The sequence below is a fragment of the Branchiostoma belcheri genome, unplaced genomic scaffold, assembly GCF_001625305.1.
Source record: "Branchiostoma belcheri isolate BF01 breed outbred unplaced genomic scaffold, Haploidv18h27 scaffold15, whole genome shotgun sequence".
NCBI classification, from domain to species: domain Eukaryota; kingdom Metazoa; phylum Chordata; class Leptocardii; order Amphioxiformes; family Branchiostomatidae; genus Branchiostoma; species Branchiostoma belcheri.
The window spans coordinates 30,761-35,837 of NW_017802935.1; the positions used below are offsets into that span (position 1 = coordinate 30,761).

General features: G+C 41.6%; 1 long non-coding RNA gene across 1 annotated transcript in view; it reads right to left on the reverse strand.

Moving 5' to 3' along the window:
• Positions 1–472: 472 nt before the first annotated feature.
• The window catches only part of LOC109465433, a 39,384-nt gene continuing 34,779 nt past the window's right edge, over positions 473–5,077 (reverse strand). The window contains exon 3 of the long non-coding RNA XR_002139958.1: positions 473–602. This is a non-coding gene — a long non-coding RNA (uncharacterized LOC109465433). The remainder of the gene's footprint in view (positions 603–5,077) is intronic.

A 5,077-nucleotide genomic window follows, 5' to 3' on the forward strand; every position in this document is an offset into this window, starting at 1 on the left:
TAAAACTTTTAATCATTGGTAAATGGAAAAACTGTTTTAACTAGGAAGACATGGATTTTCTCCAAACTGTTGGTACCAAAATATGAGCATTTTTGGTTTGATTTTGAACAATAATGGTACAAGATTTTTTTTTCCAGATCAGAAAACTCTCAGAACCAAGAAATTAAATTGGTATCGCCTTCAGTTTGCAAGTTCACTGACAGCTATTTGTAATGCGTAACCTTCCATGGGACCATTTCTGGATCAGCCGTTCTCAACCTTCCATTCCATAAGACCTTCACTACTGGATCAGCTCTTCATCCCCCAGACCATTACTGGACAAGCCCTTTCCCCCTCCATCCCCAACCCTCCATTTCTAAGATCCATTACTGGATCAGCCCTTGGCAACCCTCCTTCCCCCCAGACCATTTCTGGACAAACCCTCATCCCCCCCTCCACCTCCCTAACCATTACTGGACGATCCCTTACCTGGTGAGTTGAGTTAGAGGAGAGATTCTTTTGTCTGAAGATGTCGGTTGGATGCACCTGGATGAACAGGTTTGGGTCTGCCCAGCTGTAAGGATCACAAGTACAACACTACTGGATACACTGCACTAGCACACCTGCAAGGGAAAAAAAAGCACTGTAAATACAAAGGCACACAAACATCACGTTACCCTTTACTCCAATGATATTGCAGAAATGCACACTTAATCCATAGACACGGACAGACATGGAGAGGCAAGCACACATACACAGACAGACAGACAGACACACACACACACACACACACACACATACACACAGACATACACACATACTCATACACACAAACAAACATACACAAAGGTGCATGCATCAGTAAGGGTCATCATATTTGCAAGGAAAAAGTTATACTCAAGAAAAATATTATTAACAAATATGGATTTTCCTCCGAAAGGTGTTCAAACCCAGGGCAAGGTTCATCCAAAACCCTTGCATTTCCCAAGACGTGTTCAGGACCCTTAAACCCAATCCTCTGGCCTGTCAGCTTTAATCAGCAGCCAGGTGTCCCCTTGTGGATTCTGTCTCCTTGACCTGGCCAGCTGGCTGGTTCAGCACCAAGGCCAGAGCAACACAACATTGGGACACAGTCATGAAGGGCCTTACTATGGCCAGCACAATACAATATTTGGGCACAGAAATAAAGCAGGGTCAGAGCAATACAATATCAGGACACAGCAATAGAGGATCTTTCTATGGCCAGGACAATATAACATCAGCTATGATAAACCATAGCCAGGGCAATACAACATCAAGCCTTTTTTACCACACAGCCAGGACAATACAACATCAGGGCACTGCAATTAACTATTATAAGGGCCTCACTACAGTGCACAGAAACAACCCAAGGAAGGCCCAATACAACATCACAACATACAGCCATGACAATACAACACCAGGACACTGCTATATCAGGCCTTCCTTAGGCTTCCTAATGCCGGAGAAATACAAGTCCTAAGGCCAAATCAGGTCACTGCAATAAAGAGCCTTACTATGGAGACTGGCGGATGAGCAAACAACTCTGACTTTGGTGCTGCACTTCTACTTACAGAAACAGTCAACAAGACACATGGCTGATTTCAAACTTGATGATCTAATATGCAATCAACAAAAGTCTTATCCTTCAGGTTTAGAAGACTCAATTTTGAAGTTAGACTCAAGCAGAGTTTTGTTGACATTCTTTTCTACTTTATTTATTTTGTGTACATCCAAATGTTTTTCCTGTGCACCCGTGCAGCTATTCCCAAATATGAGTTTCGAGCCCTGGGGTCGTGACTTAACCAGCTAGGTCTTTCCAAGGCCAAAGCCCATTCACCGATACCAGCCTCCACAATTACCATGGCAAATGTGGATAATTTTCGGCACATAATTCCGTTAGGAGAGCACCGGCTCTTGAAAAGCCATCAGCGTTCTACAGAGGCAATGAAATCAGGGGCGTAATCAGGCAGAATTGGTTCTGAACGATTGCAACACCGATAGCAGCACCAGCTCTGGGCTGTATCAAGTGTAACCAGTGATTGTGGTGTAGACAGTATACTCAAGACTCACAGGTAAACATATAAACAATATATTCTGTACATCAAACACCGTGGAAGATAAAATAATTGTATTTCAAACTGTACTATCTATACCCACTCAAGAAGTGAACTTTCAAACATTCACAGATGAAAACTACCTTTCTCCAAAAATCTAAAACCCACACATTGCAGAAAAAGTGGGAATTTTGTCTTCCCCTGACTCAAAAGTCAGTGTTACTGAAATTAAGTAGTGGTTAAGATGCAGTATATACCAAATCCATCTACCTAGCACTGTAGTCCATGTCTACACATCCAACATTACAATTACATACCTTTGGTGAGGCACGAACTGCATAATATGCACTAGACCTTGCTTTCTGTCCCACACAGGTTTCCCTAACTCCGCACTAGAGCACACAGACGGGCACTTTTATACCTTCACACCCGTCATAAATTGGTAATGACATTCCTATTAGCAAGCTGCCTGCAGCGGCGGCTGGCGGCGAGAGTCGTTTATCAAACCTGTCTGCCCAAACAGAAAATGGCACTCACATCAATCATATTCCTGCACAAAGCACACACCCCACGCATGAACATTAATTACTGCCAATGGATTACAGACCCTCCCGCCTTTTATAACTCATACTGACATGAAACGTTACCACATATCCCGGTAACAAACTATGATAACAAGTATGTCATGATCATGGGTGGAGAATAAACCAGCTCATTTATGTACCTTTGTCATTTCTTATTATTATTATTATTATTACTTTGTTTTATTGTTTCCTTTTATGTGTGAGGAAAGGGCTGAGATCAGTTTTATAACTTTTTGCCCAATCCTCGAAAAATAAATAAAAATAATATGATATTTGTGCAAATAATAAAAAAATATAAACAATAAACAGACAGGAACATAAACGAAGTCCATTCTTTCATGATGCACAAGAAAAGAGATTGGATAAAACTTGTATCTGATACATGTATACATTAGCACACTTTCATATGAAATAAAGCAATAAATTTGTACAGTACTTCAACTTGGTAACTTGGAGTACTGTGCTTGGGATATGACAATGTAAGTTTAACTACCTCCACCACTTCTTTCTCCATGTACCATTCATTGCCTTTTAACATGCTAAAAATGATAAAAACATAAGACAAAAAGCTTGGGTTGTGATGTATGTATAATGATTTGCTAAGCCACATTTGGGTACCAAACTTCACAATCCAGAAGTGGAGTTGCTAATGTTATAATAATTGTATCACAGCATTTTCTCTTTTATTTCCTAATCTTCCTGACATTATTTAAAACATCCATCACGCATGCAGGGAACAAAGCTCTGACATTTTCCCTCCAAACGTGTCGCTCACAATGTGCTACCTCACGCACCCAGAACCCATTGTGCCTCTTCACGACATATAGGAAGTGGCCAACTAACGATCACTCATCTCGTTAACAACAATCTGTCAACTCGTTATAACAATACAGATGACTGGTGGTCCCCACCACTTATCATAGAGCCCCATTCACCAGATGCCATCGCGCCTACAATAGGAGCCGAAACTTTCAATAAAGGGGATCTTTTTAACAATCTAACGTGACATTTTGTTATAACCTACAAGACAATCTATTATGACTGCGTGGGCATTGATTATTGTGTAGCAATGTGTAAATTTGATTATATGAACACACGCAAGTGTCCAGGCAACACATTAACTAGACGATTAGAATAGATTCTGGACATTCACAGATCAATCTTGTGCCTTCTCTCTTGCTTTATTCATTTATTTATTTATTGAGATTTACCACATTTGTGAGAGGATTGAGGGATCACCTTTTCCAGATGTCAACTGAGAGACCAGACTGTAAAGTTCACACTGAGCAGAAGCAAGGACCGCTACTCTTTTCAATAAGTTCTTTGGCATCTTTTCTTTCAAGGACAGGTGATGGAAGCTTCTTGTTTCTTTACAACATATTTACCAGGTGTTTAGAATAGATTCTGGACATTCTGATCAATCATAGGCAGCCTTCTCAAAACAAGCCAGCTACCGGCGAAAATCGCCGCCTACTCAAATTTTTGCGCCGGCTACTTTCGTCAAAATTTTCAAATTTTTGCGCCGGCTACTTTCGTCTAAATTTTCAGAAAAACAAGTAAGCTCCGTTACATTTTCTCACAAACTTCACCGGCTCATTTCTTCTGACGAACTTCAGACAAATTTCTGCTAGCTTTCTGGATCTGAAAACTGCTTCTTTCTTAGCCTCCTGTGCAGATTTCTAGTGCACGAGTCAGCGTTTGCTTCTACGAGCGGCCCGCGGCCGGCCAGAGCGGCCGAAACTTTACGGGGGGAGGGTCTTGTTCGGGGCTCGAGTTGTATCCGCGGAGCTGTATCGCTCGAGCTAGGCGGAACTTGCTTCGTAAACTCGTTGCTCACGAAAATTTATCAAGCCGCTACCTTCCCAACTTCTCCCGGCACTAGTAACATTCCTGCTACAAATAACTAGTACAAATCACGTCAAAAAATATCAAGACATGTATAGAAGCGTGTTCATATCTTTCATACACAGAGACAAATTTTCAAAAACAAATCGCCATCAGCGAGATTTCACAGCTGTTTCATTCATCAAAAGTTCTTGTCGATCGTAAAATGATCACTCATCTGTTGTCTCCACTAGTGTGTCATTTGTAGCTTAATCACGGCTAGCCAAAAATCAGCGTCAAAACCCCGGAATAAAAACACGCACACTCCGCATCGCTGTACAAAAACAGGAGCTTTCAGGCGCCATCTTGTCATGAATATTAAGTAGCAGCGTGCGATCGACGCTCTGATTGGTTCACCTCACATGACCTGCGTTCTGATTGGATAAGCGATGTGGCCAGCAGCCGGCAGCGCGGGAAGATTTTTCTTCGCCGGCAGGCTCTCGCCGGTGAAGAAGAGACACATTTACGCTGCTTTCTACGTTTTTTCTACGACTACTAAGCAACATCCTATTAAAGAAATACATAATTAAAAGAATTTTCGGGAAGATGTATATT